We start from the raw sequence: 26,616 nt of genomic DNA on the forward strand, positions 1-26,616 counted from the left end.
TGTGGCCAACACTTCATTGTAGATATCACCAAACGTTCCAGTGTTTCTGATACTATTTTATTGACTGGAATTTTGGATAGGAAAGTGGTGTTAGGATGAGATCAGGGATTGTATCTATTCCCTCTTCTGTATGCTTTAGCCATAAAGAGCTGGAAAGACTGTCTAGATTAATCCTCTCATTTTATAGATGAAGGAACTAAGGCCTTGAGTAGTAAAGGGACAACATTTTGCCATAATTTGTTGTTAACATGGGGTTAGATGAGCTAGCTAACTCTCCTACAAATTAGAAGGAACTTATGAAAAGAACTTTAAAAGTTACACAGCCCCTTTGTGCCTCAGTTTCTCCGTTTTTCAAATGGGGAAAATATCCATTTATCCCTGAGTGTTTAGGGTAAATTGAAATAATAGATATCCAAGTGCTTGAATAGTGACAATGCAACACAACTATTGCACAGGACTTTTAGTCATGAAGATTAAAAAAGATAGACTTCACCATTCCCCAGCAGGATACTCTATGCTGTATCTTTACCCTGTATCATTTGGTAGCAAATAAAATCCCAGATCAGAAAATTTATGAGATTTTATTCTCTGTACTTCAGATTTCTTCTTCTCTTACATAGGAACAGCCCTGGCCTTCTCTGTTTACATTTGTACTCAAATGTCTTGGCTTCAGAAGGAGTGTCTACAAGAATTCTAGGCAATGGGGTACCAATCAGGATGTATATGTCTGCCATCCTGGTTAGATTATTTTCATTCTGTACAGTAAGCTCCTGGAGTTTGTATGATTAGTGTTGCCCACTGTTATAGGAATTCAGTAGGCTCTTGTGAAGAAGTGGGATTTCTAAGGGAACTTCTGGCCAAATTAATGAATGAACATTCTCGTGACAATTTATGGGTGATGTTTGATTTAATTATAGGGCATTAGTTACCTAACTAGGAGTGGTACACAAGGCACCAATATAGTGTGACTTAATGTTTATGGATGTGATGCTAATCTGTAAACCTCCCAGGAAGCTAGGGAAATAGACTGGGAGGTAGGCAGAGACAAGGGTCAAGTGGAGTGGCCTGAGGAAAAAAAATCATTCTGTGCTGGGCTCCACAGGAAGGGAATCTGGGGTTGACATGCTTTTAGGCTTGATTAAACCATGATGAAAATGATTGTAGGGTATAGCACTTGGAATTGAAATTAGAGTGAAACTTTGAATGAAAAGTTTTAAAAAGATAACTTTTTAGCATTATATTATGAGAGAATGGGTATTGTGGTATGATAGCTACAGTTAGCTTGAAACCTAGAAGAAATAGATTGAGTCTTGCTTCTTATACATACTGACTATGTGATTCTGGGGAAATCGCTTAACCCCTTAGTGCTGTAGGCTACTCATATCAAACTCAAAGCAATGGATCTCTGCGGCTGCTGTTTGTCTTAGAAAACTACAAATTAACATCATCTATTTACAGTGCATTTTGATTTACTTTGTTAAACATTCAATTACATTTTAATCTGGTTCTGTCAGCACCTGGGGGATTTGATATATCTGCTCTGGGGAGTCTTTAAAATGATAAGTTGCAGAGGAGTGCCAGTCTGCACTGGTACAGGGAGTTTTCTTACTGACATCATAGATCTAGTCTCCATTCCTATGATATTTTATATTTTGCAAGAAAACTTGCAAATTTTATTCTTTGTTTACTTATCAATCTCTTCTAAATTACATTTGGCTTCAGTATAAAGAAGGAGATTAGATGTCCTAGGAAGATAGGAAAAGCTCTGAGAGCTGGAGGATTCAAATCAAAGAAGAAGATTATCAGCCCAAGTGAAGATGAGAGAATTTGGGAAAATTTAGGATTATGTGGGGAGATTTTTATCCTAGAGCAAATTAGATCTTGACCTCGGAACTAGTAGAATCATAGAAGTAAGACTCTTGGTTTAGATTAGGTACCATGACCTTGAGGAGAAGTTACCAGATTACTAAGCAGGGTTTCACACTGGATTTATTATCACAATTCTTAAGAAATATAATTTGTTGATCCCTCTTTCTCCCTCAGTCCTAGGAAACATCTTGACAGAAGAGATCTAGTCATAAGGAAAGGCATCATAGGAGTTTGAGTTTAGAGCTGAAAGGGTCCTTCGAAGCTACACTATTCAACCATACAATTTATTTTGCAGATTAGGAAGCTAAACCAGATAGTTAAGGATCCTTGCTCAAGAGTACTTGCTAGTACATAGCAGAGATAGGATTTGAATACAGGTCCTTTGACTCAAAATACAGTGCTCTTTCCACTAGATCACTTTGGGGGATGAGGCACTAGCCCTGGTGTCAAAGTAATATCTGCTCACTTCTTTGTGAAGACAGAAACAAAGGTGGGTGGTGGGGTGGGGAAGAGAGGAATGGGAGAGGGAAGGGTCAGAGCAGGAGAATCAGGATGGCTTGAAAAGAAGCAAGTAAATAAATGCAGCTCATGCTTCCAGTAATTTCTTAAGTGCCCCATCATTATCAATTCGTTTGCTTTTTATTCTAATGGCCTGATCTGTACTGGTGCCTCTGATGTACATGTGGATGTCAAAAGTACTTGTGGAGCTGTTCTATTGTAATTTAGCATTAGTTAATAGGTACTTAAGGCAAAGTGCTTGCCTATTTGATTATGATTGGGCATTATTAACATTTTTTCCATAAATAGATGGTAACTGTCTTTCAGTAGATTTGAGAATAATGCCAGAGATCTGATTTCAAGGGGTTTAACTCCTGCCAAAGAATCTCAGTCTTTGTTCATGGTGAACCAGTTTGTGTTTTGTGATGCATCGTGTGAGTTAGGCATACCCTTGCCCATCTTTGTGATTCTGTTCTGGTTTCTATCACAGGATAAATTTCACAGGCAGGTTTCTTCAGCAGGAGGGGACATCTAAGCCCTCCAGGGTCATAAGAAGTGAGTTGTCTACTGATGCTCTGCATTAGGTTGTGCAAAACCATAAGCCAGGAGTAATGGAGTTGGTAGAATAAAGATTAGTACTAGAAAGATGGCTTTAAAAATATACACACACATTAATGTGCATTGCGTATTCCATACCCATCCACATCCACATATATACTTATACACATGTATACAGACAGAAAGATAGCTAGCTGGCTAGATTTGGCTTAGATCCTAAGGAGGAGGTAGCAGGATACAGTGAAAAGAACATTGGATCTGGAGGCAAGAGGAGCTGAGTTTGAATCCATGCTCTGACACTTGCCACTTGTCTGACTTTGGGCAAGTCATTTAATCCTTCAGAGACTCAGTTTCTTTAGCTGTAGAAAGGGTTCTAAGGTTCCTTCCAACCTGTAATTCTTTGGCCCTGTAATCTCTCAGCTCTTTCAGCCCTTAATAGAAAGCATTTTTAAATTCCCTGGCTTTTTGGGAAATCAGTCCATATCCTTGCAATACTTTTTGAAAGGAGAAGAAGAGAAAGATTTGTGATTTGAATGAAGCAATGAGTTGTGATATGATTTCCTCAAGGTTATAGTAAAATTAAAACTGAATCTGAAAAAGAGATCTTGGGTTTCCTTGCTCCCCTCTTTTTTCTTTCTAGCTCTGCTCTCTCCTCAGCATCTCCTGTTGCTGTGTCAGCAGGGGGCTTGGCATGGAGATAACAAGGAAGAGTGATGTTGATCTCAGTAACCTTTAAAACTCAAGTTGGCAGTAGTTTCTGCCTTAGTCTCCAAGACTCTGCCTTGAATGATGGAATGGAAAGAACACTGGGACTAGAGTCAAAAGGGTCTGGGTTTGAGTTAGGGCTCTTCCACTTGATCCCCCTGAGGCCATGGGCAGGCGATGTTACATTTCTTTGTCATAGGTTCCACGCTTGTAAAATGGTGGACCTGATTTAGATAATTCTTCCATCCCTAAAATCCTGTCAGTATGTGACCACCCAGCTTATAGTTCCTGCCCCTCCCATCTTCTTTATGTATGTCCTCATATCCTTTCCCCCATCACTCCCAGGTCCCTTAAGTCCTTTCTCCATCCCTAGACTCTGTCTCAGGATTTTAAACCCCAAAGAATATCCCCAGCAGCTGGCTTATAACACATTTAGGATGAAAATGGTTGTAGGGAATCCTCAGTCAGAACATGAGCTAATTGAAGCTAAGAGACTTCTGTCTTTTCTCTCTGTTTTGGACTTTATTTATTGAGAGTCTCTGGATACAGATTAAATTTCTCTGCTCAGCAACTACGTGTATGTCCTAGAATGGGAGGCCACTGAGCTTTGGGTAAAGAATTCAAACAGCCTATGTTTTTCTGGCACTGCTGAATGTGCCTGGCCTTTGAAAGGTCTTGCAGTAATTGGGATAGATGTCTCTTTACCACTTTTGACCATAATAGAATCAAATGATTGAGAAATGGAAGGGACCTTAGACATCATTCACCATAACCTTTTCATTTGTTTTTCAATTATCGGGCATTTATTTTTATGTTTTTTTGCTCCCACCTCTCTCCCTCCTCTCATAATAAAGAAACAAAAACCAAAATCCTTGTAACAAATCTGCATAGTCAAGCAAAACAAATTCCCATACTAACCATGTCCAAAAATTGAATGTTTCCTTCTGCATTTTTAATTCATCACCTCTCTGTCAGGAGACAGGAAACAATCTTTATCCTCAGACCTCTGGAAACAATGCAGTGATCATTGTGTTGATCATTGCAGTGATCAGATTTCTTAGGGCCTTCAAAATTGATCATTTTTGCAATGTTCTTGTAGATACTACAATGTTCTTTGCAATGTTCAAAATAGATATTGTTTGCCTAATTCTATTCATTTCACTTTGTACTTATAAGTACAAAGTTCTTATAAGTCTTCCCAGGATAATCATTCATATTTTCATAAGGGTCAGGAGTATTTCATGATATTCATTTGCCATAAATTGTTCCCCATTTGATGGGCAGCTTCTTAGTTTCCAGTTCTTTGTCTCTCCGAAAAGAGCTGCTTTAGATATTTTTGTTATGTATAGAACCTTTACCTATTTCTTTGATCTCTGACAAATCTTTTTCTTTTATAGATGAGGAAACAGAAACTCGTTCAGTGATATATGTCTAAGTTGTAAGGTAGTAAGTATTGAATCTAAGGATTAGATCCCAGACCTCCAATAGGATCGTATATTTAGAGCTGGAAAATAGCTTAGGAGCCACTGAGTCCAACTCTCTTCATATTAGAATTTAGAAACAGAGGCACAGAAAAGAAGTGAAATAACTTGCTTAGGGTCACATGGCTAATAAATATCAAATAAATATTTGAACCCTGGTCTTCCTAACTCCAAGTCAGGTAGACTAAGACAGCACTCTTTTTCCAGTACTTTCCCTACCACATTCAACTGAAATTGATTATTCAATCATTTATTTATTTTGTATTGTTATAATTTTTTTAAATCCTTTCCTTCTATCTTAGCATTGATATTAAGTATTAGTGTTTGGCAGTTGGGGTTAAGTGACTTGTCCAGAACCACACAGCTTGGAAATGTGTGAGACCAAATTTGAACCCAGGAATTTCCATCTCCAGTCCTGGCTCTCAATCCACTGAGTTATCTAGCTGGCCCTCGTTCAATAATTTATTAAATACTTACTGTGTGTAAAGGACAGTTAGGTGCCAGAAATCTGGAGTCAGGAATATTTATCTTCTTGCATGCAAATTGAACCTCAGACACTTAGTAGCTGTGTGACTCTGGACAAGTCACTTAACCCTGTTTGTCTCAGTTTCCTCATCTATAAAATGAACTGGAAAGGGAAATGGCAAACCACTCTAGTATCTTTGCCAAGAAAATTCCAAATGTGGTTATGAAAAGTCTGACATTACTAAAAAAAGACCAAACAACATGTGTAAGGCATTGTGCTTAACTCTATAGATACTGTAACATTAAAATTGATATCTAATAACTCCAAGTATTATATTTTATAAGATTTATTAATAATCACTTGAAGTAGAAGAAAGTAAAATCTATGAATAGAGAGAAGTTTATCCTGACCAAGGTTGGGGGAGAAGAGAAGAGAGTGGGGGGGGATAAAGGGGGAAAAGGCGAGGTTACACAAACTTTTATCTACAAAACAAAAGGACATAATGTGGGGACAAAAATAGGATTCTGGGAAATGAAGTCCTAGTGTACAAAATTCTAATTATACAATATATAAACTAAAATGAAAATGTTCCTGCCCTCAAAGAGCTTCTAGAAGAAAAAAGATTTAATAGGTATAGTTATAAATAAAAACAAAATAATTTTGCTGAGCAAACAAGGGAAGGCACTAACAACCAGGGAAATTAGGGAATGCCTTGTGGAGAATATGGCACCTGACATGAGCCCTAAAGGAAGCTAAGGACTTTATAGGGGATCAAAGAATTATAGATCTAAGGACAGAAGGGGACTCAAGGCCATCTAGCCTATCTCCCTCATTTTTCAGTTAAGGAAACTGAGACCCTGGGGAGTTAAGTGTCATCATATTATTTCCGTTACTGTGTCCTCAGAGGCTTTCTTGTGACTCTGCTCTAGCCTTTCTACCAAATGTAAATGGCAATAATACCTAGAAATGTGGATTGATCCAGTGTTTTCTTTCTGCCCCTACCTTGGCAGCATCTCGCTTCCTGCACAACTGAGCCAAGGACAGATAGTATTATTCATTATTCGAGGCGATGTGATTTCCCGTTTTATTGATTAATTTAATATTGACAGTCAAGCATAGTTTGTCCTAATCCAGGCCCAAAGGCGCTGTAAAATACAGGGTTAATTTCTTCAGTTCAATAGACAAAAGGAATAGACCAGCTTTAGATTGCTCCTAGTACTGTTTTTTCTAGGATTCTTTTGAGGGTAAATCCAAGGAAATGTTCCCATCAGAGTTTTCCCTTTTGGTCCCCTTGCCAAGTCCTCCCCAGATTTTTAAAGTCTTCTGTGTGTCTCAGTATGGCAGGTCCCAGGAGTCCTCACTTTTGCCTAAAGAAGTAACTGACCATGCTGTTGACTTTGGCTAATGAGAAGCTGCTGTAGCCTACATAACACACAGCTTATTTTTTTTTAATGCAACTTATTGTCCTGTGAACACGGCAGCAGGCTTTAATATACACAAAGATTTGCCCTTGAAACCACAGTCAGCCAAGCAAGTCTACTTAGGCGATGGCTAATAGAGGGGCGTGTGTGTATGTATGTAAAGGAACAAGCCTGAAAACCACAAGTAACCCAACCACAGCAAATCTCTAATCCCAACACCTTTGCACCTCATTGCCTTCCATGGTGCACCATTTCTAATGTGGGATAGACTTGTTGGGGCCCTGAGGAGGAGACCAGGGGAGATGCCACCCTGAGCTGCAGCCACAGGTCAGTGACACTCAGCTGGTTCTCTTGGGAGTTAGAGGTACCCAGCAGCAGGGACAAAATCAATAGGAGTTACTAAGGAGAAAGATGGGGATAGTTTGTTATTGACTTTTTTTACTCAGTGATTTCTTTAAAAAAAAAAAATAACCCTTACCTTCCATCTTCGAATCAATATCGTGTATTGGTTCCAAGGCAGTTGAGTGGTAAGGGCTAAGCAATAGGGGTTAAATGACTTGCCCAGGGTCACATAGCAGGGATGTGTCTGAGATCAGATTTGAACCCAGGGCCTCCTGACCATCTCTAGACCTGCCTCTCAATCTACTGAACCACCTAGCTTCCCCCAAGAATTGATATCCTCTCCCCTTTAAAACAGATTTGTGAATAGATTATTTTATGTGGAGTCAGAAATTGTTGAGTTACAATTCTGCTTCAGACATTTTCTAGCTATGTGACTCTAGGCAAGTCATTTAAGTTCTTGAAACCTTAGTTTCTTCATCTGTAAAATGGGAATAAGAGTAGAGCCTAACCCTCATAGACTAGTTGTATCAAATAAGAGAACATATATAAGCATTTTGTAAACCTCAAAGGCTTATGTTTATGCTTGCTATTATTTGTATCATTTTTCTTTTCCTAGTCCAGTCAGATTTGAAAAGTAACTCAGTTCTGCAGGTTTGTTCTCCTTTTCTTCTTCCTTTTTTCCTATTCTGTAGTGTACTATTGTTTTTGTCCTGAATTAAAATCCAGCCTCAGACACCTTACTAGCTGTATGACCTTGAGCAAGTCACAACTATTTGCCTCAGTTTCCTTATCTGTAGAATGAGCTGCAGAAGGAAATGACAAACCACTCCAGTATCTTTGGTAAGAAAACCCCAAATTGGGTCACAAAGAGTTGGACAAGACTGAAAAATGACTAAGCACTAACTAGCTTTAGACACAATTGGGGTTACCCATAGGTGATGAACTTTTAATCCTTAAAGGCTCTTCCTCACAAAAAAGGAAAAGCCACTGAAGTTCTTAGTCTTAATTTCTCTGACCTTTCCTAGAGTGAGAGTAGGGAATTTAAATCATATATCCATGGGTCCTCCTTAGGGAGAATGTGGAATTAGTGCAAAAATTAAGATTAGCTATTGATTCAACTTAGACTTTTGGAATTCAAAATGCATGTGAAAATTTTCTTTTTGAGTTTAAACCTGTGATTTCCTCAGAGTGCCAGGTCCTGCTCCAGGAAGAAACTCTATCCAAATACAATCTACTATTGTTATTCAATGTAATACTCTTAGAGTTTTGCCTAGGTTCAAGGGGAGATTAGAGAATTTACCCAGAGTCTCAGAGATGGGACTTGAACCCAGGTTTCTTGACTTCGAAGCTGCCTCTCTATCTACTATGCTAAACTACCTCTTTTGGGAAATATAAAATTGTAAACCTTGCTTTGCATGGAGTTAACATTCTAGAGGAGGAAATAGGGCAAGTACTGAAATAACTCTAAAACCAAAATAGAATGTATTATTTGCCACAGTAGAGAAACAAAGTACTATGGTAGTTCAGGAAGAAGAGCAATGACATCTCTTGGGGTGAGGATGATGACTTGGGGATCAGGGAATGCTTTCTAGGTTCTTTATTGTTAGCTATAATATAGAGGTAGTCTATGGAAGGACAGTTGATATCAAATGTCACGGAAAATTTCAGGACCTTGAGATTTTATTTTCTCACTACCTTGGTCCCTGATTCTAAGCTGATGACTTAGTTTCTCTCTGCTTTCTGTTTGCTCAGATGTAACATGGAAGTCATAAATATTAACCTACCTTAAAGGGTTATTGGGCAGAGTAATCAAACTGGTTGTAAAACACTCAGCAAAATATAACTCCAAGTGTTGTAAGCCATACCCTTTTCAGGTGACTGAGCCTTAGCTGTTTTCTCCCAAGGCAGCCACTAACAGAACCTGTCATGAGCTTAGTACCTTACTACCACCAACCACTTGCTCTTTTCAGATAGGGAAACATTAGACAAATACTCTCAATTTCGCTGTTAAGCTTAATTGGGTTTGGGGATCTTTTTTAGTATCAATCAGTATTTCTGTTCCTCTTTTAGGAGGGTATTGCTTTTCTTTACCACCCTCACAATGGGAGGGAATTTAAGCTGTTTAGTAGTTTAGAGCACAGACAGAAAACTCAAGCTGAGAGAGATTTCCAACAAATTTGTGTACGATATTAAGCTTACACGAGATTAAAAACTTTAAGAGTTTCTAGTCCGACACTTGCAACTGGAAGAAATCTTCCCCCATATTTCTCTTGAAAGATATTAACCCACTTTGTTCTTATGTCCAAGTAGAAAGTGGTATTTGTAATCTAGATGCTTGAGCTGGTAGGATTTTAAGTCTAACATGGAAGATAGGTAAAGCAGCAGGGTACAGTGAAGAGAACATTAGATTTTGTGTCAGAGGATGTGAGTTTGAATCCCTTCTCTGCCATTACCTATTGGATAACTCACTTTTGTTGTATGGGCTTCAATTTCCACATCTGTAACAGGAGGAAACAGCTAGCTTCTGTACCCTGGGTGGCTTCTAATGTTTTCTTCAATTCTGTATCAATCAATATATATAATTTTTCCTTATCATCTGATTTCACTTAAGTTGATGTGATGCCTGAATAGGTACATATCTAAGATGCTGCCATCTGTGGTTCTGATTCCATTCTTTGTCTGTTCCAATGCTCATTGGGTCTGCCTTGGAACCCTGCCCTATCCTCCAATATACCGTGGAATAAGGTTTGCATAGTTGACTTACTGAAGGCTGGAACTATTTCTTCATCAGCCCTGGAAATTCCAAGTCTTTTTACTTTTGACGGACATCTTGAGTTCAAAGAAAGCTCTGGCCTATGACAGCTATGCAGACTGTTCCCAGGCAGGGCAAAAAAAGAATGTTATTTAGCAACTGTCTTCTTGCCTTACAGCAGATCTTGAACTGAAGTCCTAAAGGGAATTCCTCAGCTCCTTAGACTTTGCTGTTCCAGGAACTGCCTCTCAAAGTATCTTTGCATAATAACCTAAGGTCAATTGTTTGATTTTTGATAAATGATGAAAGGAGGAGGGATGCTGTAGAATGCCCTAGGGTTTCTCTGAGCTCTTCTGGTCCACCAATGCTTCTAAAACTGGGCAAAATGGAAGGATGCCTCTTAGCCATTTTGTTCTGCAGTGGCTCCAGTAACACCATAGTCCTGACCCTTTCATTCCTTGCTTGGAAAATAAGGTGAGATCTGATACTTTTTGGTGAGAAGTCCCACTAGCAGACCAGAGTTGGAAGGGACCTCAGTGGCCATCTCATTCAGAATGTACATGACAGGAATCCCTCCTGTCCCATAGCACTCACCCAACTTATTCTTGAAGACCTCCGATGGAAAATCCACCTTCAGGAAGTCATATGACTAGTCCATAGTCAGGATCGGTCAGTGCAACTTTTTCTGCCCCTCTTTTTGTTACATTTGACCTGGCAGGTCTCTATGCTCATCTAACTCTTTCCAGAGAATGTTGAGGCTAATATCCCCTAGGATAGGATCAACTGATCTAAGTACCCTAGAAAGTTAGCCTTTAGATTTGAAAACCTCCCACTTCAGCTTCTCTCTGACTGTTCACTTGGAAGGGCAAATCACACATGTGCCATTCTGGAAAAGATGGACAGTCTCCTAATTCGTCTTTTTTATTTTTATTTTTTAAAGGTGGGATCTTCCTGATCCAAGCTGTAAATGCAGAAGCTACTCCTGACTTTATTCTTTTGGATCACTTCTTCCCTCCTTTGGCAGTCTAGGACTACCAACCCACCATTCTCTTCCATTCGTGCTCCCCCCAGCTCTCGAGGGCTCGCTGTCTTAATGCTGGATTTTGTTTGGATTCCTCATTAACGTAGCCCACTGCAGTTCAGAATTCCTGAGCTCAAGAGAGCCAACAGCATTAGCCTCCCCTGTAGATGGGATTACAGGTGTGCTCTGCCATGCTCAGCTCTGATTACTTTTATAGTCTTAATCTTGTTCATTCACTACCCCCAGTCTGGTAGTAAAGCTACAGCAGCAAGGCCCTCCTTCCTCCTGCCGCTGCCTCACCTATAGAAGAAGGCATGACATTTCAAGTGCTGAATCTAGGGCGATGGACTCCCAAAGGCATCTCTGAATTTGTTAAGGAAGGCAGAGGTTCATGGATTCCTTTGGTGGGAGTGGTGCTTAGGTGATGTTTTAAAATGCATACCCTAAATATGTAGGATGACAAAGCAAATCAATTATGTTGAAGTAGTTATCAAAAGATATTAAAAAGTTAAAACTAGCACAAGGACTGAAACAAGAAGGAAGCAGGGGGAAGCTAGGTGGTTCAGTGGATAGAGAGCCAGGCCTCAAGATGGGAGGTCTTGGGTTCAAATATGACCCTAAACACATCCTAGCTGTATGATCCTGGGCAAGTCACTTAACTCCACTGGCAAGGCTGCTCTTGCCACTTTTTTTGCCTTGGAACTCAGAGTAATAATTCTAAGATTAAAGGTAAGAGTTAAAAAAAAAGACAAGAAGGAAGCATAAACATTTTGAGGGCTGAGCAACCAATGCAGACAAGAATAATTTACCATAGTCTACCTGTGGAATCATCATCATCATCATCATCATCATCATCATCATCATCATCATCATCATCATCATCATCATCATTGTGTTGATTTAGAATCTTGAACCCTAGAGACTACATTTCCTACAATGCCCTTTTCCCTTTTCCTGTCCTGTGTCATGGATTAATTTTGTATTCAGTTTTGATTTTGAGCACTTTTTCTCTCTCTGTCTGAAGCTCAGGCTGGCTGGAGGGCATGGAGCTAGGCACGGCTGGCTGGCTTTTTTCTCTAGTTTTACTTTTCCATTTTGCTCTAAGTAAATTTTTAATAAATAATATTAAAATAATACTTGGAGTATTGAATACTAATTTTAATCTTTACATCATCATCAAGATAGCTTACATTTATTTAGCATCTAAAGATTTGTAAAGCACTTTGTATACATCTCATTTGATTCCCACAATAATTCTGTAAGATATGTGCTATTATTATTCCACTTTACCGAAGGTGAAAAGTGAGATTCATAAGCTCCTACTCAAGTAAGTGACTTACCCAGGGTCACATAGTAAATACCCTGAAGCTAGACAAGACCTATTTCGCTGTTTTCCTTACAGAGAGATGAGGATATAGGTTATTGAGGCCTAAAAAAAGTGTTTTGAGTTCCTTGAAGGTCCAAATTAGAGAAATCTGTAATGAGAGTTTTACTTAATTCAATATATTTCAATTATCTATTGCAAATAGAATATTGAAATAACTCCTGGATGCAATATTGGATCCTTCCCACATTGGAAGGCCAGCCATCCCAACAACTCAACTGCTTTGGTTTTCCAACAGTTCTCTGCCTTAGGGTAAGATATCCCCTCAGTGCTGACAAGTTGAATGCTCCGTGTTGATTCTCCCCTGATGACAGCAGCAGTTTTCCAGATGAAGGATGCTATCCTTGAATCCCAGTGAGACTCTAAAGAGATCATTCTGTTTTCCTGTGTGCTGAGAGGACCTAACTCGTATGACATTAACCTGAAGTGACAGAAACAGCAAGTGGACAGCTCCCACTTTGCCTAAGCTCCTACTTTTCCACAGATGTACAGGGAAGAGCAATATATTTATATGTTCCAGTCATTCTCTGGAGGGCTGACTACTTTTTTTTTTCTTTTAAGCCAGATTATCCCTGTTTTATTATTTTTAATTGAAAAATTTTATTTAATTAATTCATTTAGAATATTTTTCCATGCTTACAAGATTCATGTCCTTTGCCTCCCCTTACCTCCTTTCCCTCCTTTTTCCTCCCCACCCAACGCCCAACTCCACCAGGTTTTACATGAATCATTGATCAATATCTATTTCCCTATTATTGGTGATTGCTGTTTAGAGTCTACATCCCCAATCATATCTCCATGGACCCACTGACTACTTCTTAAGGGCTTTGTTAGCTAGTGAGGAAGGTGATATCCCACCTCATCTCTATATCTAGGCATCTTAGGAATAGTAGGCTGTTTGTGGAGGAGAGATAGGGACAGAATAGAGGCTACCTCGCCTCATGGAGCTCATCCCAGTGGATGGGACGTCCCCTTGCAGATAGCCCCTGTGGGTTATTTTTCCTTACTCCCTGTCTTTTTAGAACATTTGCCTAGGCAACAGGCTTTCTGGGAGCAAGTCTCCCAAAGCGAAGAGCTACTCACTTTTCTCTTATCAGTTAATAAGCTGCTTAACCTGCCTCAAGCAGATATACTCACTACAGGCTAAAGGTGCCTTTTTTGACATAATCTGCAACCTACTCTTTTTCTCCTCTCTTCCCTCTCCAAACACAGTCACGTGCACAAAGGACATCCTAGCCCATGGCAAGGCAGATCTGGAGACTCTGAACCCAAGGTCAATGGCCCCCATCTACTCTCTAGTTTATCTCCATCTGAACTTAATCCTGGAAATTTTCAAGTCAGGCAAATGAGATGAAATAGAACAGCTTATCAAAACTTCATGTGTTCACGTGGGGGCTTTGGCTTTGCATAGGAAGGGTTTTTTCCATGTTCTGTTAATGACATGTCTTTTGATGTTGGGTTCTGGCTTTCTTTAGATATTTTTCTCATTGCTTGTAGAATGTGAAAAAAAAAGAATACTTCATTCCAGATGACATGAGTCCACCAGAAATCTCTAAGTAAGGTGATAATTACAAGTTAATAAGGCCATAGTAGCATCTTCCTATATCTTCTGATCCTCTTTTTTACTTTCTCTCTCTCTTTTTTAAATCCTTACCTGCTGTCTTAGAATCCATACTGTATGTTGGTTCCAAGACAAGAGATCAGTAAGGCACCACTAGGCAATAGTGATTGAGTGACTTGCCGTGGGTCACACATCTACAAAGTGACCAAATCCAGATTTGAACCCAGGGCATTCCACATGTAGGCCTGGATCTCACTCCATTGAGTCACTTTTCTTCCTCCTTTTTCCTCTTTTCTATCTTCATACTTCTTTTCCTAATATTTCTTAGTGAGCAAACAATTAAAAGTCCTCTCTGGTGGTGGACTTGAATCCAAGAGGACACAGGTTCAGATTTTGCTTCTGACAGTTACAAGTGATGAAATTCTGGGCAAATCACTCGCCCTGCCTAGACTTAGTTTTTTCTCACCTGAAAAATGAGGGGTGGCTGGACTAGATGGTCTCTCAGGTCTTTTTTAAAACTTTGAACAATTTAAGCAATGATCCTCTTTAGTTATTCTGCTAGCTTTCTTTCTCAGTTGTTATTTCAACTCATAGCTGTTAAGGTGGAAGATACCTGGAGACTATCTAGTCCAACATCTCCATTTTATAGATAAAGAAACTGAGGCCTAGGGAGGTTATAGATCTTTCCTAAGGCCATACAACTAGTAAATATCAGAGATAGAATTTGAACTCAGATCTTCTGACTCTGAAGCCAGCGCTTTTTCCCAAATGCATCACTGTATCCAAGGTACATCATTCCTTCCTCTATTTTACTTTTGAAGACTGCTTACATATTTAACTTTTCCTCCTTGCATTAAAATAAGAGATTGCAGAATGAGGCACAATGGGCCAGGGCAGGAGGGCATTCTCACTTTTCTGAGGAATCTTTCCCTCTATGCACCAAGGCCCCCCATCCCCTTTCACTCCATGCCTGATCTCTAGCGCCCGCCATCTTCAGTTTGCCACCTCCTTCCAATTCTCACAAAGTTTATATCCTTCCAAATGTGCTTAATGACAGGCTGCCCATGACACTGGCAGCATTTAATGACCCGGCCCACCTGCTGCTCATTGGGGGGCCCCTTACTGGTGATCTGCCACCTGTTCTTTCTCATACTGTGTTGTTTATTTAGCACAGAAATTTAAGCACACATCAAGGTTCCCTGTGTCCTCGGTGGCAAAATGGGCTGCTGTCTACAAACCAGAACCCTGTTGTTTTATATTTAATTACTATCAATTTATTAAGGGTGCATGGCTGATTTGAGGGCAGAGTTGGAGAATAAGGTAGGGGAGGAGGAAGGAGGCCGTGGGCCTTAGGGGACTGACTTCATGGGTGGTTAAATGGTAGCATTCTCTCTTGCTGGGTTGTGGATAGCACAGTTCCATTTGGAAGGTACAGTCATAAGTGTAGGGAAAAAGCCTTGACCCAAGATCCAGGTAACACGGGTTTTCTTCTTAGCTGGTTGTTGTTGTTGAGTTATTTCAGTTGTGTCTGACTCTTTGTGATCCCAGTTGGGGTTTTCTTGACAAAGACACTAGAGTTTCCTACTCCGGCTCATTTTACAGATAGGAAACTGAGGCAAAGAGGGGTTGTGACTTATCAAGGGTCACACAGTTAGGGACTGAGACCAGATTTGAATTTGGGAAGATGAGTCTTCCCTACTCGAGGTCCAGAACTCTATCCACTGAGCAACCTAGCTGACCATTAACTAGTTATATAGTCTTAAAGAAATCACTTTAGGTTATAGATTCCTCATCTATAAAATGAAGGAGTTGGATCTGATAACCAAGAATCATGATCTTCCCGGATGCTCCTGACTGAGTCCTGCTTCCCCCTCAGATATCACACAGCACATGTTTTGCATGGCTCTAATACCTTTGGCATGTAATACTCTATATTCTTTTCATCCTCATGAGCAGGGACAGTTTTTTGCCTTTCTTCATGTCCCCAGCACAGTGCCTGGAACAGAGCAGCTTCTTTATAAATACTTTTGACCATCATCTCCCTTTAGATTGCAAAAACTCAGAGGGAAATGTCCATGTCTTGGCTAAGCGTTGTATCCCTCACAGCTAGAGTTTTGCACTTTTAGTAAAATGTCGGGTGTGGGTGAGAGAGACCTTAGTCACCCTCTACTTTAATACATTCACAGCTACCTCCTGACACTAGAGTTCTGCATCTAGGTGCCTAGAATGAGTTGTCAGGATAAGAGTTGAAAAAAGGGGGAAGGTTGCATATTGTAGAGAAAAGGGTTATTTAAGTTCATTATTTTCTTATGGTCACCAAGCTTAAATTCTCTGAGGGTCAGGAGGATGGAAGAAGGCAGATGTGCTTTCATCTGGGTTGGGGACAAGTAGGGACTGGTTCCTATTTCCTGGTTATTGTGACTTATCTTGATCTCTTATAACATATCTGGAGATGGGTCAAACATTAGTAGAAAATTCCTCTCCCAAATCTCCTCAATTATGCATCATTCTTAAATTTTTTGCTACAAATAGAAGTTGGGGTTGGGTCTATTGGTGGTTTAAAGTACTGGCTATTGTCTTTGCTTACTGTTTCATTTTCTCCAGACAGTTTAGTAAGTCAAAGAAATGTGCTAACAGGGGTAACAGTGGAGGTGGCTGAAGTTTTGGCATGTTTCTGAACTCCAAGTCTTTATGAGTTCTTGGAAAGATGCCTTAGGTCAAATTACATCTTTTTTTTTTCATTTCTTAATCTATATAATGGTATTACCTACTCCACAAAGTACTGAATAGACTGTAAAATGCCTTATTAAATAAGTGATGATGAGGATGGTGGTGATGACTTTATATTTATTCTACTTTATCAGTATAGAGACCATCTGGTTCAGAACTTCTAAAAGCAAAGTATATTGGAAATGTCTTTTCAAGTTGGTCTTAGAAAGCTGAATAAGGCATAGAGAGGCTAAATGACTTGCCTTAGTTTACCCAGAAAATATATGACAGAATCAGTTTTTGGATCCAGGTCTTCCTGACTCCAAGATCAGTAGGCTATATCCACTACACTGCTTCTTATTTAATATATAGTCAGTTGACTTGGTGGGCATGTGGCAAAGAGGTTATTATAAGAGTAACACTCTTGTGGCAAAGGGGGCATTGTAGAAATAACACTTAAATAAAGTATTATCTCTTGGTTCTCTTTAATTTCTTCGAGGGGTCTTTGGGCTACCATTTGGGAAGATGCCTTAAAGGAGGAAGTAGCCAGATGAATTTGGAACATTTCATCTAAGGATTACTAATGAGTATTTAAAAATATACATCTTTTGTTTTTGATCAAGAAGTTCTCATCTTGAACATTGCTATCACAATTAATGAACTGATTGTTCCCTTTGGCAAGTGTTTGTTTATTTTTGAGATAACTATGGGAAGTTATATTCTCTTTCTCTCTATTGCCATCATCAACAGTTACACTAGTCAACACTTACTGACCATTATTCTTTGTATAATTTCTTTTTTTTTAAACCCTTACTGTTTGTCTTAGAATCAACACTGTATATGTTTCAAGGCAGAAGAGTGGGAAGGTCTTGGCAATGGGAGTTGTGACTTGCCCAGAGTCACACAGCTAGAAAGTGTTGTAGGTTAGATTTGAACCCAGTACCTCCCATCTCTAGGCCTGACTTTCAATCTACTGAGCTCCAACTGCCCACCCTTTATATAATTTCTAATGAACTAGAAGTCCCAGACTTTTATACTCTTCTAAGGACAAAAGTAGTTTGTGAAGTCAGAACAGATAAAAATATATATATATATATATATATATATATATATATATATATATTCCTAAGAATAGAAGCCTATAAACATGTATATAACAGGCAGGAGTTTTAATATAAAATTATAAACTATTACCAGTGGAATTCCTGGAGTGATCTTGTTTGTGGAGAAATACTTGTTTCTCAGTATTGCCACTTTTCTGTGATATCAAAGCACTCTTTGAAGCTAGTCTTCCATCCAAAAAGGAAGGAGAGGGATAAAAATCACCCATATTTTATAGGTGGAAAAAATTTAGGTCCAGGGAAATAATATAGTACCTAAGAGGCAATTTTTGCAGTTGAACAATAATTGGTTGGGAAGTCAAGGGTATTAGATTCTAGCATTAGCCATGCATTAATTGGCCCTGTATATATATAGACAAGGTTAAGGGGGTGGGGGAGGAAGAGAACAGCTGGCTATAAAGATGGTGTTGGAAAATGAGATTTGGTTTGTGGATCATTGATTAAGCTATGAGAATCTGAGCTCAATTTTGATTTCTGGCAAATTTTTGAAAAAAAGTGGTATTTTTAAAGTGATCTTTTTTTGAGCATTTGAAAAGGGAATTGAGCTTTGGTTTACTAAAAGAAACACATATCAGATTAACAGGATTACTAGGTTGAAATTTTAGGGGAATTATGTATAATTTCTCTGGATTTTGACAGTGGATTTGACAGAATCTCTCATATTATCCTTGTGAGCAAAATGAAGAGATATAACCTAGGTAATAGTATAGTTATCTGGAGTTGGCGTTGTTTAGAGCATTGATCCCAATGAGTGCTGATTAAATAATCAGTGTCATCCTGGACAGAGTTTTCTAATAGAGTGCTACAGAGCTCTATCCTGGACTCTATTCTATTCAAACTTGGATCATTGTATTTATCAGTGGATAAAAGCATAAATATGAAAGCAAAAATGAAAGCCAAAAGATGAAGTAAATACATTTAATGTCAGGGATTAGACATAAAAAAAGAAAGAGCAAGATGTTAACATACCCAAATAATGGGCTAAAGCAAACAATATGAAATTAAATTGGGATGAATATGAATTCTTATGTTTACATTTAAAACTGCCTGGTAAAGGATAACTAGGTAATAATTCTTGTGAAAAAGACCTGATAATTTGAGTGGGCTGCAGCCTCAATATGAGTTAATAATGTAGTAGGACAACTCTCCCCTTTACCCCCAAAAGAGTATTCTTCATAAGTATTAACAGACATATTAAAGACTCAAGCCATTGTGGAAAGAACTCACTTTTTGACAAAAACTGCTGGGAAAACTGAGAAACAATATGGCAGAAAATAGGCATAGCCAATCTCTCATTCCACACACCAAAATGAATATTTGATCTAGAAATAAGTGGTGATACTATAAACAAATTATGGAAACATGGCAAAATCTACCTGTCAGACTTATGAATAATTGAAGAATTTGTCACCAAACAAGACGGAGAATATAACAGAAATGAAGTGGATATTTTTGAGCACATCAAATTAAAAAGCTTTTGTACAAATGGAAATACAGTTTCTAGAGGAAGACCACCTCTGTGTTACTGTATTCACGTCTTAGTACCACATTTTAGGAAGAACACTAAAAAATGGAATACAGAGAAGAATGACCATGTTAGTGAAGGGACTGGAAAATATATCATGTGAGTGTTTATTAAAATAAATGGGGATGCTGAGGTCAAATGATACTTAGGAAGGGACATCATGATATCTGTCTTCAAATATTTGGAGAATTGTCATTTGGAACTGGAACTAGATATGTATTGTTTGATTGAAGAGACAGAAAATTCAAAGAAAATATAAGGGTGGGAGTGGAACACTTGCAAATAAATAGAGATGGACAAAAGGACAATGGATTTCCTTTAAAATTGGTGAGTTAATTATCACTGGAGTGCTTTAAACAGAGGCTATCTCACCATTCTCATGGATGAACGTTGGATTCCTTCCACATCTATGATAATATGACTGCTCTAGGTCTCAGTTTTCTTATTTGTGAATGGTGGCAGTTGGACTAGATATCTTCTAATATTTCTTTTAGATCTACCATTTGGATTCCGATGAAATGGTCCTTGATCTGGGAAGTAGAACTGAAATATCCTGATTCCCTAAATCATATGTGACTTATTGAACTGCCCTCCCAGACTAGTTGTGAATTTGCAAAGTAGTAAGTCCAGGGCAGCTTGGTTAACACTCATTAGCTCTGAGAGAGTTGCTTTGGATAAGCGAACTTGGCAAAGTAGCAAATGAGCCAAAGGGAACGATGATAACAATCGTGGCAGCTGCTTCACCAGAATGAGCTTTCTTTCACTAAGTGTAGTTTCATTTGAATTATTTATGAAGACACTTCATAGTTATTTGGGGAGATTAATGAAGTCTTAGTAATCGGAGACCTCACAGCAGTCTGTGCTACTAAAGTCAGCTGAGGACTGGGGTGAGACTGCCTGGACCTCAGTGAAAATTTCAGGGCTTTGGGATTAGTCAAGTGAGAATTAGCCTATTTCACTGGACTAAGTGTTAACATCAACTTGAAAAGGCAGACTATGGCAGAGGGGGTGTTTCTCAACTAAACAAGGGTAGGGAAGATGGACTGTTAACCTCCTTGCTGATGAGCTCCTTCCCTCTCTTCTGTTGTAATGTCTTCACCTTTGTATATCCTCTGGAATGGCTTTCAATGAGAGTGTTTATTGAACATATGCCCTCCTTCCACTGTCATCTGAGTCACTGCTTCCTGAAGCTCAGCTGTGTGCACGGGGCTGGTCATGTGAAGAAAAGAGATGGCATTGAAAAGCCAGAACTATGGCTGCATAAAGGACTGACAGAGGGCAGTCAGACATGAAGTCGGCAGGAAAACACACCCCTACAAGCACAACTGAAAGCAACTCAATTTCCCTCATGATAGCTGGAAAGTGGCAGCAATGGACAGACTGTTGGCAGAAAGTGGTCAAGGGCAATTCAACCTGAGTCAAAATATTCTGCTGACAACAGAATGAAGAGACTGCAGCTGTGATCTTCATTCCCACAAATGATTGCACAGCCATCCGATGTGATAAAGGAGACATGGCCACATGTCATGAAGAAATGGGCTCAGATCACAACAAAAGGAACTTAAATTGCTTGTAAGAAGGACTTTCTTGTCTATAAACAGTGTGGACTACTGAGTTGAAGGGTGAAGAATATCTTTCCCTGGAGTCTTTTGCATCTTAAGAAATCTTCTACCTGGATACTGAAAGCAAATCTTAGGATTTTGAAAGAGAAGAGACTTTAGAGATCACCCATTCTAATCACCCTCATTTTATCCACAAAGAAATGAAGAAGTGAAGTTACCTGCCCAGGCTTATGAGTATAGTGATGAACTTCCTCACAATTTATCTAGGCTAGTCATTGAGTGACAGATATACAATCTATTGTCAGGCCAATTTGTGATGCCCTTCAAATTTGGTTTAACCTTGTGAAATAGAGCTTTTGTTTTTCTGTCATCACCTACAAGAACCCATGACCACTTCTATTGAATCATTAGGCATCAGAAAAGGATTTGAGTAGATGAGTGATGTAGGGCAGCTAGGTGACACAATGCTGGACCTGAAGTCAGGAAGAGGAATCTTCCTGAGGTCAAATCTGACTTTAGACATTTTTTACTAGTTGTGTGACTCTGGGCAAGTCATTAACCCTGTTTGCCTCAGTTTCTCATCAGTAAAATGAGATGGAGAAAGAAGTGTCAAACTCTTCCAATATTTTTGCCAAGAAAATCCCAAATGGCATCACAAAGAATTGGACATGACTAACTAAACAACAACAGTGAACGGATGATATAGTAGAAATTATATTTTAGACAGTTATGCCCAGGATGGAATGGAGAAGAGACAAATTAGGAGGATGTTGAAGTAGTCCAAATGTTAAGTGATTATCTCTCTGGGCTTCTGTTGTTTTTTTTTCCCCCTTCATATCCAAATTGGACATGCATCCTTCATCCTCTTCTCTTAAGTAGATGTTGGGAATTATCAGATGTAAAGGCATAGAATGATACCTTCCAAGGCAAACTTGGCAAGTGAAAGGACAGCCATATCCTTTTAGCTTGTGCAGATTTCCTTCTAAATATTTCAAGATTTGAGAAAGTGATTCCCCACAATACATAGTTCTTGGGGGAACTTATCAATGAGGAAGATGATCTTTTAAATCGCCTCTTTTCTATCATTTGATTGTTTTTGGAAGAGTATTAGAGGGAGAGAGGTTTCTTACAGAGATCATTTAGGAAGAGACCCTATTGCTTTTTGAGTTTCTTTTTTTTTACTTCCTTTTCTTCCAGATGTTTTACTAGTGGGAAGGCTTTTGCTGAAATAAATGAATAAATAGATAGATATAATTAATTTGGGCCTAATAGCTCATGAGCAATTAATTAGGAGGTGGTGTGTTTTAATCAAGGGGAAGCACCTGACATTGCCATACTCAGGAGCATAACTTGAAGCAGCTGTGTTCCAGGTACAGTCTCTTGCTATTTATCTTCATTTCTTTAGTTTGTATTCAGGATCCTGTCATTGTTCCAGGGACATGAAAGGTGCTATCATGGAGAAAGAGCTGGGAGGTTCTGCCTCAGCCCCATTGCATTGGGAAGAATTGATAAGGAATCCAGAATGGGGATGTGTTGTATTCAAGCATTGCACTTGAATCTCATTTCTTTTTTCCTCCACTATTTATGCCTTCATTCAGGTAGGAGTTAATTCAACTCAGTTCGATGACATTTATTAAGTACCTCTTGGTAACAAGCACTGTGCTAGATGCTGGGGATTCAAAGACAAAAGAAAAACAATTTTTGCCCTCGAGAAACTTACATTCTTTTGGGTGGGAGTCATATATACAAATGAGTAAATGTAAGCTACATATAAAACAAAGACAGAATAATTTTCAGAAGGGAGAAAACTATCCGAAGGCACTGAGAGCACCTTTACTTAGTTGGGGTTGAGGAATAGAAATGAGATTGTTGAACTTGACTTTTGAGTCTAAGGCTGGCCCTCTAGCCAGTATTCAGTGCTGCTGCTTTTCAGATTAGTTGACTATTATTAGAAAATCATGGAATTTTTAAAACTGGAAGGACATCTGAGCTTATCTTGTACAACTGCCACATTTTCCAGATGAGAAGGCCAGAGTCTAGAGAAGAGCAATCACTTGCCCAGGACTCAGAGCCTGTTAGGAGCAGATATATAACTTGGTCTTAGGTTCCTAGGATAATTTCTTTCTAGCATACAAGGATCACTGGTATCTGTTCATTTTCTAGACTTTCCCCACCCTTCTTTGATTCCTAAGCACTTTTGGGATGATGTAGAAAATAACTTAAGTCTATGACATAACTCCCAACAAAATGATGATGCCACATGCAAAAGGCAACGGGTTTTGAACTCATGATCTGATCTATCAGACCACAGAACGACCTTGCCTCTTGTGGCTAACAGCTTTGTCAGCTCCTAGAATGTATATATTCTCTAGCTGCAGCTTCCCCATCACATGCTCTCTGGCCCCGCTGAATTGCCTTCTTTTGTTTAGCTCAACTGGGCCATTTATTTCTTTCCTCTTCCAAAATCAGTCATGCTGCACGGCTTGATTGTTTCTTCTGCTTTAGAGAATCCCCTCCAATTTTCAGTCATCTTTCTGCTAACAAGGTACACAGTGCAGCCCTTGATGTCACCTCGGTGGAGCCACATGGAGTCACTGTGGGAGCGCAGGGTACCCCGAGGGCCATTAAGCCACTGTCTTGTATTACCCAGGGCTTAGCTGACTTGCTGTCTGTTGCCTGTCTGGGAGGTCTCCACATCCATTTTCTTCTTTATATTATGTCTTCCACATTATTCCTGCCCCCATGTTCCTTTTCCCTGAAGTCCCTCCTTTCCCCATTTTGCTTTCAGACTCTGCATGCTGTTTATTCTATGTTCCCCTTTGACTTTTGCAGATTGGTATCCCTTCTGAATTAATGTTCTGTTTACCCTCTTCTTCCAGATTGTTAATAAAGATGTTCCCTTGTTCTAGGACTTGGTCCAACCTCTTTTTTGCCTTCTTTCTCAGCCAAGGCCCTCCCCTCAGTGGGAGAAATTATATTTTATCATAAACCTTATTGTTTACCATCTCCCAGTGAGTTTTCCATCCTGCCTCAGCTTTAGCTGTTTTCATCCAAGTTCACTAATGGTTCATGCGCTGGGCTTGCCGAAGCCCTGTGAATGGCCTGGCAAGATAAGCACCGTATAAATAAAATTTATGATGATTGTTAATATTAGGACCTGACAGCATGCATATTCCAGCCAATTTGAATTAATTTTTCAAGGAAGATTTTTGAGAGGTATCATGTCAAGTCTCCACTGAAATCCAGATCCATCATCTTGCCTTCCTGTTGTCCCTTCAGCCACTAATTTTGTGTTTCAATCAGGAAAAACCTTCACTCCGGGGATTTGATGTAATTTGCTCTTTATAAATCCTAAATGCTTCTTGTTTGCACAATTCCACTCACTCTCTGTTGAATTGTACCCTTCTTAGTACTTCTGTTCAGTGATTAGTGGCTAAAATGATGTAAGATGTCCCAAAAATCTTAGTTCAGATTGAAGCTATCCAGGCCTGAATTTTCAACTTGGATAGTGGTAATGGCACTGAGACTTTTGGGACACTATTTACTCTTCCTTTCCTTTGTCGAAGTCTTTTTTTAGAGGGAGAGGGATGGTCCATAAATTCACAGAAGTTGGGATCATGTGATGTCACCGGCTGGCAAATAGGTCCAAAATATTATCAGTTCATAATCTACATTATTATTACTATTATCATTTCATCTTGCCCCAAGGTGAAATTCGGGTAAAATTAGCTTTCTCTGAACTTCCTCTGATCTATCTGATGCCCTGGGCCCTTTCTTTGCAAGGTTTTTCATTTTAACAATTTAGCATTGCCCAGGATTCTATCTAACAAATTCCTTAGTGTATGCATGAGAGAAGACCTGATGAGCTTCTCTTCCTTTTATGCCATGTAAGTTATTTCAATTCTTTTCATGATTTGGACTTCAAAGTTCAGTGTAGGAAGTGGCAGGATCAACTTTGGCTTGCCATGGAATTGTACAATCTGCCAGGTGGTGGCAGGGTGTCCAGGAACCTCAGGAGCTGGAGTGGTTTCCTAGCTGATCTGGAGGTCAAGTGTTGAAGGTCCTTGGGGAAATTCCACTGGAGACCCCATGACATCAGGAGTGGGGCTAGCTTTTTTCTTGTCCCAGTGTCAACTGTCTTCAACAGAGTACACAATAGATTAGTGTGCTAGGCTTGCCTTTAAAGACCTTTGAATGCCTTGGCAAGATACTTTGTCTAAAACCCTACTAGCTTCTTAGAGATACTGAAAATTGTGAGAAGACTTACTAAAATACCAACCTTCTTACACATTGCATTCTTCTTCATTGTAAGCAGTGGCAAAAATATCGTGTTAAAGAGAATTGTGATGTTTGTCTCATATTATTTGATCAAGGGAAAGAGGTACCTTGAGGTCTAGTGAAAATACTGTTGATCTTCAGGTCAAAAGACCTGTTTTTCATTTCCAGTTTTGCTTCTCATTACTTGGATGACCTTAGGCAAGTCACACAATTGCCCTAAGCCTCAGTTTCCTCATCTGCAAAATAGATATAGTAGATCTTAAGTAAGAAAACTTACTGTATGTGATTTGGTGAGGATTAAATAAAATAATATATGTAAAAGGTCTTGAAGATCTTAAAGTGCTACTATAAACTATTATGGCTACTTGAAGGACTTGAAACATTTCTGTATGAGTTTTTATTTTAAAGCAACATGAACATTTATATTCAGTGACTTAAATGCAAATGTGCTCCCAGTGGACTAAAATGATAATAAAAAATCTTAGAAAATATAATTGAGAAAATGAGAAATGAAAGAGGTCAAAGGATTATTCAGAAGTCTTATGAATTTACTTCATGGATGCTTATTAAAATCCAGAAAATGCATTTTATTTTTACAGTACAATCTTCTCTCATTATCCCCCATCCCATAAAACCCTTTCTTTTAAAAATAATCACATAATTAAGCAAAACTATCCAAAACATAGACCCCCTGCTCTGTGACAGAGTATATAGCATTTGCCATTCATAATATATGACTTCTGTACTAAGAAAAAAGAAATACACTATTAGTTTTTGATGGCAATGAATGTGAGAGTACTTTGTAAACTTTAAGATCCTGAAATGAACATTTTTTCCTTTTTAAAATACTAGCTGTAGTTTATTCTTTATTGATGACTATAATAGTAATATGGAAGGCACTATTATTATTATAAGGATAGCTGGTGCAGTGGATGGCCCTCTGGACCAAAAGTCAGTAAGTCACATCATCCCGAGTTCAAATTTGACCTCAGACACTTATTATCTCTGTAACTGTGAATTAACTATTTGTTTCAATTTCTCAACAATAAAATTAAGTTAGAGAAGGAAATGGCAAACTGCTCCAGTATCTTTGCTAAGAAAATCACACATGGGGTCATGAAGAGTGGGATGTGACTAAAACAACTCAACAACAAATTATTATTATTATTATTATTATTATTAGTAGTAGTAGTAGTAGTAGTAGTAGCAGCAGCAGCAGTAGTAGTAGTAATAGGAATGGAAGAAGAGGATAAGGAAGAATGGTAGGCACTAATAGTCTTGAAGTGGCAAACATTAAGAATGAACACAGAACTACTGTCAGTGGTTTTTGGAAATTCCGGGTTCAAGGTTTAGTCCTTTTACT

At 38.9% G+C, this 26,616-nt stretch overlaps 1 protein-coding gene across 5 annotated transcripts in view; it reads left to right on the plus strand.

Annotated features, from left to right (window-relative positions):
- NTRK3 (neurotrophic receptor tyrosine kinase 3) overlaps positions 1–26,616 on the plus strand; it is a 459,350-nt gene that overhangs the window by 169,294 nt on the left and 263,440 nt on the right. The window lies entirely within an intron of this gene.

Source organism: Monodelphis domestica, chromosome 1 (genome assembly GCF_027887165.1).
Source record: "Monodelphis domestica isolate mMonDom1 chromosome 1, mMonDom1.pri, whole genome shotgun sequence".
Taxonomy (NCBI): domain Eukaryota; kingdom Metazoa; phylum Chordata; class Mammalia; order Didelphimorphia; family Didelphidae; genus Monodelphis; species Monodelphis domestica.